The 10,352-nt window shown below is 43.2% G+C and overlaps 1 protein-coding gene across 6 annotated transcripts in view; it reads right to left on the reverse strand.

Annotated features, from left to right (window-relative positions):
- Positions 1-7,197, reverse strand: part of KYNU (kynureninase) — a 145,002-nt gene extending 137,805 nt beyond the window's left edge. For all 6 annotated transcript variants that reach the window (XR_006102404.1, XM_042454120.1, XM_042454141.1 and 3 more), the window contains exon 1: positions 7,070-7,197. The gene's annotated coding sequence lies outside the window, so the exon portion shown is untranslated. The remainder of the gene's footprint in view (positions 1-7,069) is intronic.
- Between the last annotated feature and the right edge of the window lie 3,155 nt (positions 7,198-10,352).

Consider the following 10,352-nt stretch of genomic DNA (forward strand, 5'->3'; position numbering starts at 1 on the left):
TTATGCCCAGCTCTTCAGCCAAAAGGCTATCAGAGCAGCTTACAAATTACTAGATATTTCCCTGCCCTCAGGCTTGCAATCTAAAGGGACAAGAGACAAAAGGAGAAGCGAATGGCAGGGGAAAAGTTCAGCAGATCCTCATTCTCCAACATTCTCTTTTGTGAGGGTCACATTCTCTCAGCCTCAGAGGCAAGACATGACCAACTCTCTCTCTCTGCATCTCTCTCATGGTGATGCTAAGGTCATGCAATAATAATAATAATAATAATAATAATAATAATAATAATAATATCCCTTACCCAAAATGCTGAGGACTAGATGTATTTTGGAGTTTTTCAGAGTTTGGTATATTTTTATACAGTATGTCTAATGGGATATTATACTGGGAGATGGGATCCATGTATGTCTCATATGCATCTCATAGACATAGACTGAAGGTAATTTAATGCACAATATTTTTAAAATAATGTTGTGCTTCTGCACACTGAGCTGATAATTTAGGTTTCAGAAGTCCAGAGAAAGGAGATTCAGACTCTACTCTGGACATTTCTCCTGAGAATGGACTCATGTTTTCAAAAACAGTCATTTCTGGATTTTTGCAACAACAAAAAAGAGGAGCACCACAGACTGCTGGGAACTGCAGTCTAATAAGGCTATAGTACATCTTTCTACAATGTAGATGGACACCTCCATTACATAATTTGTTGAGGATGCTTTGACTGGGAGTTCCTGCATGGCAGAATGGGGTTGGGCTGGATGGCCATTCTTGGGGTCTCTTCCAACTCTATGATTCCATGATTCTATAGCACTCTGAGCCTACTGTGATTTTAATTGTTTTTAAATGTATAAATGTATAAAATCTTATAATGCAAGCCATGCACTGATGGACTATTGCACTATAATTTTTTATTGATTGATTTTATACCCTGCCTTTCTCCCAAAACAGGATTCTCTTAAAGGGGTTTGTTTATTATAAAAAGAAAGGAACGTATAATGGCTTGGAATTAAAAATTATGGTTGGTAGGTAGATAGATAGATAGATAGATAGATAGATAGATAGATAGATAGATAGGTCTTGGAATTAAAAAGTGTGTGTGTGTGTGTCTTAAAATTAAAAATCCCTCTTGGAAGTGGGAATGAAATGTGTGGATGCAGCCTGGGTTCTTAGCTCAGCTCAGAAGTTGGAATACAGTGTCTCAAAGCATGAGCAGAGTGCCTCTGAGCATGAACAGAGTGGCTGCCGCTCATTGCTCGAGCAGCTGCACTTTGCTTGATCGAGATGAATTTATCTGATGTAAACACCTTCAGAGGAAGGACTCAGTTTGCATCTGCACTGAAAAAATAATCCAGCTGGCCACTTTAACTGCCCTTGGCTCCATGTTGTGAAATGCTGGGATTTGTAGTTTGTTGCGGAACCTGACAGATGACTCAACAGGTCCTCAAAACTACAGATCCCAAGATTCCATAGCACGAAGCCATAACGGAAGTTAAAGTGGTGTCATCGAGGTGTCGAGGGTAAACGCTCGACCCTCTTTTTGTGTCTTGGGGGGGCTCTTAGCCTCTCAAAATGGTGGCACTTAGTCTTGACCCCCCCTTCCCAAAATCCTGGCTACGTCCCTGGTGGGTCACACTGTTTCAGCTTGAGGGGCATCCCATGGCAAAACTCCTCTTTATGCCAAGAAAACCCTCAGTTTGTCCCATCTTCCAGTGACATCCTGATGTTGAACAGGGGTCAGACTACATGTCCTCTAGGACAGGCTACTAGAGAGGTCCCTTCCTCACCACTACTCCCTTCTCCTTTTGTGTTGTGTCTTGTTAGATTGTAAGCGTGAGGGCAGGGAACCACCCGATTAAAAAGATTGTATGTACTGCACTGTGTAAATTTGCAGTGCTTTATAAATAAAGGTTAATAATAATAATAATAATAATAATAAATGTCCTCTAGTATGCCATGTATTCCTATGTATTACTTCATAGCAGAAGGGGGTTGGACTGGATAGTCCTTGAGGGTCCCCTCAACTCTAGCATTTCTTGTTGGGAGTTCACCCTAGAAATTCACTGGCTGACCTTGGGCTTGGCCCCTTTCTCGTTTAGTCCGCTGGGCACAGCCTTCAGACGGCTGCGCCCAGCGGACTAAACCCGGAAGGAGCTCCGAAATGGAGCTCCTTCCTGCTCCGTGTCCAGGGCGCACTAAGCGCCCAGGCGCGGAGCTAGTATGTCATGGACGCGCCGCCCCGTCTAGAGGCGGCGCGGCCATGACGTACTCACGGTGGCGGCCGTGCGGAAGGGCCGCCGCCGTTTAGTGTGTGTTCGCCACGCACTAGGGTTAGGGCGGTGCGGAAGCACCGCCCTTTCGTAACCCTAGTGCGTGGTGAACACGCACTAAACTGCCGGTATGTAACCGGCCTATATTAACTGCATTACTGCATTACACTCTTAAAGTGCTGCTATTCCACTTTTACTGCTCTGGCTGTCTTCTGTTGCATTATGAGATTTGTAGTTCAGAGAGGACTAAGATCTCTCTAGCTGAGAATTCTAAATGCCCCTCCTTAAACTGCAAATTCCAGAATGCAACAGGAGGCAGCCGGAGCAATTAAAGTGGAAAAGCAGCACTATAAGATTCTCGTGCAGTAATCTAATAAGATCTGTGAAGTGGGGATGGGAAAACTCAATTTGACTTTTGCCCCCAACAATCCTGTTGCAGCACAAATCTCACTGTTTACCTATGAACAGTAACAATGAAACCAAAATCTTGATCTTTGGTGGGTCTACACTGGCCAGAATACTCCAGGCTGCCCTGGAGTATTTTCAATTTGAAACTTTCCTGACTTCCCCCTGTTACTTGTGCATTCCAAAGTGGTGCCTGGTAGCTGTCTACAGAGAATTCCACTGTAAGTTATCTAGGTTAGCCAGATTCGTACAATGGAGGTTTAATCCTGGACTGTTCCTGACTCTGTTCATTTCCAGATTGTGGCATCACTAAGTTTGGTGTTACTCAGTGTAATAACTCATGGTGTCACCCACGATCAACCTCCTCCTGTACCAGACCATACAGAATATTTAATAATGTTTTTGTACTAATGTTATTCATAAATTGTAATGTAATAGCAATAGTAGTGACATAAATAACTAGCAAAATTAAAATTACACAATTAAATTGCAATAAGATATGCACAGCCAAAATGTATTTATTTTTACATAGTTTCACATGGCTAAAGTAAAAGTTTGGTAAGAAAAAAATATCAAATTTTGGGGGTATTCATGGTTGCACTCAAGGGCATGCTAGCATAGGTATGTGTGGGAAGGAAGGACTTGTGAACATCCCCCCATGATTATTTACACATATCTTTGGCACATCTTTTCACAGGAAGACACTTTTAAACCCACAAACTGCAACTCATTTACTACAGAAGTGCATTAAAGAAGGAACCATGTGTGCCTCTGTCAATCTGAGCAGCAGAGGCACATGCAGATTGACTTGTGCTATCTCTGTACACCATGCGTACTGCCATATCAGTGCATCGCCTTAGTCACTTGAGTTGAAGCCTAGGAGTTTTAATTTGACAGTGTGTAAGACAATGCATTTCTAGCATAGTTCTTGCATGAATAGCATATAGTGTCATGAAGCATAACTTTATGTTGCCATCAGCTTGAAACAGCTCAACTCAGAAAATGTGACAGAATTACCCCCAAGCTGCCCTTTACCACATTTGTAGTGTTGAGGCGGCACATCAGATGTGTGTGTGAAAGAGAGGGGGGGAGGGAGGTTGCTAACACATTTTTAGTGTGCAAGCTTAGCCTGAAAAACACAGGGAATAAGTACATTTCTTCAAATTGTTCTTCAACCACTGAAGTTGCAATTAATACGACATTTCTTTAAAAAAAAACAATGGATAATGTGAGACTACTAAATTTGCCACCTTTTCTCACAGCAGGAGTTCTGAATCTCTTACTAGCTGCATAAATCATTCATCAAATGGTCAGTTTTCCCCTGCACTAAGTGTCTGACAGGGAAAGGTGTATTTGTTGCACATCTAACTGCTATACAGCTACTAATGGCCCAGGATTTCTAAGGGAGAGGGAATGCCTATATGGCATCCACCAGCAAAGTCATAAGTATGAGTGCAGAGAACTTACAACTGTTACCAGGATTGCCCTGGGCCAGATCCTTCCACAGAGAAGTGTTCCCAGGCATTGCGTGATTATCTTTTGCTATTTGATGTTCTCTCCAACAACCCACATCCCCATGTAAGATTTGCCCATAAGGTCTCCATTAGTTGCAAATGACATGAAGGGTCACACCAGCCACAAAACTCTATGCATGGGATGGGGAGCCACTGCACATGTGGAATGAGAAGCAAGGGTGATATTTCTACTCACTAGAGTCAAAAAATGAGGCATGAGGAGGAGATGGTGGCATGGTGATCTTTGAGGAGAGCATTCTGTTGGTTGCTTGATGGTTTAGCCTGGCCTTGCTCGATAAGCACACCCACCTTGCTCTTAGATGCCTTCAGCAGGCAACCTGGGCTTCTCCTCTCTCTGGCCTCTGAGCTGCCTGCATCCCCCCCCCACACACACACACACGCACACCTTCCAGCAGTGGCTAGGAGAAGGAAGCACCCTGTTCATTCACTGAGGGCATCTACAAGCAAGCCAGGCTGCCCACACCTCCTCACCCCCACCACCTTCCAGGCTTAGCAGGAGGAGTGAACAGAGAGGCTGGCCTCACTGGCTTCCATCCTCTTCCCACTGAGCCACACCTAATTCCACATTTTCAACTTTTAGGGAGCAGTGGTGTCACCCCACTTGGGGTGTCACCTGGTGTGACCTGCACCCCCCAAGTGATGCCACTGTTTCCAGTTAAGCCTCCTGGTCAAAAAATGTCCACATTCCTTAGATAGCTTCTCTGAATCAAGAAGTTTCTTGAGATGTCAGATCTGCCTACATCCCATGCCTTGATTACATCCCATTTGGACTACTGTAACTACAGAAACAGTTCAGAAACTTCAACAGCTACAGAATGCAGACCTAGGAGAGTTATAGGGAGCATACAACTCCCTTGGTGAAACAACTTTACTGTCTACTGGTTCATTTCTAGGCACAATTGAAAGTGCTGGTCATGACCTATAAAACCTTATACACCTTAGGTCCAGATCATTTGAAGACCCGTGGCCCTGTACTGACCAGCACTTTGTGCCAGCCTGTGAACAGAGTCAGGGTGCAGCGTCCTGATGCTGGATGGCCTCACTCCCACCAGGGCATCCTGATGCCATGCGCCATTCCAGATAGTGTGTGACATAATGGCATGACTCTGGCACTGCCATGTTGCTGTGGCTATGGCACCCTTTGGAGGGTGCAAAAAGGAGCCACTTTTTGCAGCTCCTTTTTGCATCCTCCAGAGGCTGGATCGGAGCCATGTTATGAGACTGCCGTGGCCACGATCTGGCCAGGAAAGGGGCAGCGACAGGCTTAGAAGGTTTAATCCTGCCCATCCCTGTGTGCTGAGATGTGCCCTAGTCATGTGCCAACTGCCAAGGGGGAAAGTCATTGCACCAAGGGGGACTGCTGTAGTATAGTGAAGTACTCTTTGCAGTACTCACTGCAGGGTAAGGAAGTTTTGAAATGTCTGGGAATCCCAGCCATCACAAGGTTTCAAAAAATCTCAAAGAAATGTCTTGCATTCTTGGTCAAATTTCACAAAATTTCAACAAGCCACATACACAGCCTCTTTTAACTGAAGCTTCACCACAAACAACCCATCCTCCCTACAACTTATGTATTGTCCCAGGATGCGCAACGGTGCCCTGCAGATTGCCAAATGGGAGGCTAAGATGTGGCTTTTTCAAGTCATTGTGGCTTGGTTCTCCCTGCCCCCAATCTTTGGGCTTTTGCCCCCTAATGGCATCTGTTTCTGTTGTAATATGGGGGGACACTTAATTTAAGTTTGACTGCATACCCTTCCCCCCCCCCCCCACAACTGACAGATATGAAGGTGAGGGAGGAATAAGGCAGAGCACCAAAACTGGTCAAAAGCATCAGATCAGAAGAGCCACAAGAACAGATGGGGAGGCTGCAGACAACTACAGGGTTGGCACACAAGTTGTCTGACAAGGCATGGCATGGATGGATTAATTCCTCTATGACCATGAGCTCTTTCAATCTTGGCATTTTTCCATGGTCACAAACCTATTTGATAGGGACATGTGTAAAGCCACTTGCATACCAGTCCACCCTCCTCAATTTCTGTAGGAGCATCAAGGGTCTTTCTCTCTCACCCCACCATTATTCTATAATCCCAAACACAGTTATGGACGACAACCACTTCTCGTAAGTCTGGAGTTTGGCCTTCCCTTTTCAGCAGAAATAGAACCAGAACAGCCTCATTGTGATGGGGTTCTCACTCATTATTGCATTTGGCACACTTGAAACAGTGACTTTCATTAAATGTAGATTCTTAGTTCTATTAAATTGTAGAATAAATTCAATGTTAGCTGCACCAGTCTTGAAACCAGGAAGAAAAAAAAATTGTCAGTTTAATATCAGCATTATGAAATGAAATGAAATATCAACTGCACTCTTATTCAGGAATGTCTTTTGAGAGGATAAGATTTGAGACACAGAAAATAAAGAAAAATAAATTAAAAAATAGAGTTGTGACCCCAGCATTGAATTGCCTCTGAAATGCTTCATACAAATGAGGAACAAAACTTGACTACACTGAACTGTATTTTAACTTTGGATTTACACTCAGTAACAACTATGCAACTTCACCTCCCCCCCCCCCCCAGCCTTAATAAATATTCTGAACTGGACCCTTGCAGTGGACACAAATCCATAATCACTGGTTCTTCCAGTCATCAAAATTTTGTGAAGAAAATCATTACACATTGCGTCCTTTTGAAACTGAGATCTCAGTACATTAACACCATGAGCAAATTTCAGAAGTGTTTACGTAGCTCACATATCTGTTAACATAGTGGCAATGAGGAGAAATGAGCTTCCCCTTTCATCCCTGTGGTTTCAGTACAGTTTCTCTGCAATTCTAAGAATGAAGACTACAATTTCTTACCTTCACTGATGCAAAGTACAATTTCTTACTTTCACTGATGTCCACCAAAGTCCAACTCACCCACTGCACATTTTCTTGCCTTTATGAACTCGTCTGTTTGCTTTTTCTTTCAACTCTTTGGACTCTGACCTCTCCCTTTCCCCTCCCTCCAGAACTTTTTAGTCTAGGAATCCAGCAGCAGACTTCTTATCATTCTTCTTTCACACACACTACCACAAACCTGGTATATGTACCAGATGCTTAAAGAGCATTTAAATTTTATTTCTCATACTCTCTTTTTAGTGCTGTATTTATTTAATAATTTCACATACCCCTTTCCCTTTATGCTTTGACATTCTTCAATCTTTCTTGTCATAAACCTAGAGATTAGTGAATCTGGGTGGACTCTGGGGGACTCTGGAGGATTTTCATGCTCGTTTGGCTCATGTTGCTGTTGATGACCTTGTTGGGCTGCTAGGTAAACTAAGGCCCCATACAGACAGGCCAAAATAAAGCTGCTTCAGGTCAGTTTGGAGGTATGCTGATTAAATGATGTGTGCATCCTTAGAGTCAGGAAGCCACACCAAAGCCACGCTCAGCATGGGTTTGGCGTGGCTTCCAGGACTCTAAAGATGCACATATCATTTAATCAGCATACCTCCAACTGACCCGAAGCAGCTTTATTTTGGCCTGTCTGTATGGGGCCTAAGAGACAATGCTCCTGCCCTCTTAATGGTAGTGTGGAAAAAGAAATTTCAGATGGTGTTTGCTGCAGTTCCAATAATTGAGACATCCAAAATCACATCTGGCTCCGCCATGTCAGATGAGTTTCAGTTTCTGAGGCTGAAGACATAAAATACTTTGCTAACCGTTGGTTTATTGACTTTTTTGGCTTATTATAGACAGTGGAATCATAGAGTTGGAAGGTACCCAAAGTCACCTAGTCCAACATGCTACCATACAAGAATACACAACTAAAGCACTCATCGAGATGAACAACTAATTTTTGCTCAAAGACCAATAAAGTCAGTGTGGTGTGGCGGTTTGAGCACTGGACTACAACTTTGGAGACCAGGGTTTCAATCCCTGCTTGGACATGGAAACCCACTAGGTGACCTTGGACAAGTCACATATTCTCACTCTCAGAGGAAGACAAAGACAAACCCTTTCTGAAAAAAGTCTCGCCAAGAAAACCCTATGACAGTTTGGTCTTACAGTCATTGTTATTTGGAAATGACTTGAAGTCACACAAAAACAACAACAAATGACACCACTCTCTGACAGTTTGTTCCATTGACAAACATCTATTGTAGTAAAGAGGTTCTTCCTAATATTTAGGAAGAATTGATTTTCTTGTTATTGGAATGCATTGTTTCACGTTCCAGTCTCTGGAGTTTTAGAAAACAAGATTGTTCCATTTTCAACATGATATCCCTTCAGGTAGTTAAAATGGTTATCATGGCGGGTTACAAACCGCCATAAAGTACGCGCTCCGCGCGTACTAGGGTTAGGAAGGGCCGTATTAGGGTTAGGAAGGTTCTTACCTTCCTGACGGCCCTTCCTCCCAGTACGTGCGGAGCGCGTACGTTTTCGCGGCGCCCATCCACATGGGCACCGCCATTTTGACGTATTGGACGCTGTGCGTCCAGACGTGTCGCGACGGAAGTGACGTCGCGAGGGCGCACTCCACCCCTCGCGGCGCCACTTCCGCGTTCCAAAAAGGAGCGGCATTTCGCCGCTCCTTTTTTGCTGCGCAGGGAAGCCTTGCGGTCTGGCAGCTGGGGCTTCCCTACGCAGCGAATGGCGGCGGCGGGAAAACGGCCCCTTGAGGGCCGTTTGTAACCTGCCCATATCACTTCTCATTCTTCTCTTCTCTAAGAGAACATCTTCTGAACACCCCAGTTTATAAACAGACCAATTTATCAACATCTTTCTTGATTTGTGGTGCCTAGAACTAAACACAGTATTCCTGGTGTGATCTGACGAAAGCAGAATAGAGTGGCACTACTAGTTCCCCTGATCTGGACACTATATTCCTGAAGATGTAGCCTAGAATTGCATAGGTATTTTTGGGCTGCTGCATCACATTGCTGACTTATGTTTAGCATGTGTTATACTAAGGCTGCATTTATGCTGCAGATTTAATGTAGTTTGACATTGCTTTAACTGTCATGTCTCAATGATATAGAATTCTAGGATTTGTAGTTTCTGAGAAATCTAGCCCTTTCTCTCAGAGAGTCTACAAATCTTAGGATTCCATAAGTCAGAATCATGACAGTTAAAGCAGTGTCAAACTGCAATAATTCTGCAATGTGGCAGCAGCTCCAGACCCCGAGAGCCCCCACTTTCCAATCTGACAAAGTTGCTTTGAATTCTGATCCTGTCCATGGGGTGTTAGCTAACTTTTTTTTGTTGTTGTTGTTTTTGTTTTTGGATAATGTATAAGGAGGAATGTCAAACTGGGTCCAGATTTGGTGAAATACTTTTGGGGAGAGGGAGCAGCAAGCACCTCTTTAAAAGGGGCAGCAAGCAGATCGTGCCCAAAGAAATCTAACATAGACCTAGAAGATTAAAACAGTGACAGGCAGATCTCTTCCTGAGCAAAACCCACAAGCAAGTTCCTGCCCAACTCCACGCTGTCTTGGATTTGAAAAAATGAAATAAAAATAAATAAATGTACATAGAATAAATTCCAAACAGTGAAGAATTTTGTCAGTCTAGGGATCTCCTGGTCAGAATGTTTCAACACTTGAGAAACATACTTTTTGATATTTTTTCAAATATTTTCCCATACCCCCTCTCAAGCCAATACCATATATTTCAGATAAGATTGGTGCACTAGCTGGGAAAAGGGAAATCTAGGATTTTATATAACAGGGATCCAATGCAGTAGATGCAAAGAGAAAGAGTTGTATTCATGCTTTGTTTCTAACAGCTTTCCAAGTCCAGAACAGTGTTCTCAACTGCAGATATGTAGGCATACAATTCCCTATGAGGAAGCATGAGAACTGTTCACTGTGCGGAAACTCATTAAGTCCCTAAGTGGTGGCCTGTTCAGTGGTTTTGGATCTTAGCCCTTTACTATTTTGTTACTTTACTATTTTGTTACTCCCCCCCCTTTTTTTTTTTTTTTTTTTTTTTTTTTTAGTTTTATATCCTGCAGTGCTTTTGCTGCTGGTTTTATCTTGCTTTTATTGTGTGCTGTTTATTTATGGTCCACTGTTTGCCTTCTATTTATATTTTTTTATATACTCTACTGCAGTTATTGGACAGTGTAAAAGTGTAATAAATAAATAAATAAATA

Source organism: Sceloporus undulatus, chromosome 1, assembly GCF_019175285.1.
Source record: "Sceloporus undulatus isolate JIND9_A2432 ecotype Alabama chromosome 1, SceUnd_v1.1, whole genome shotgun sequence".
Taxonomy (NCBI): domain Eukaryota; kingdom Metazoa; phylum Chordata; class Lepidosauria; order Squamata; family Phrynosomatidae; genus Sceloporus; species Sceloporus undulatus.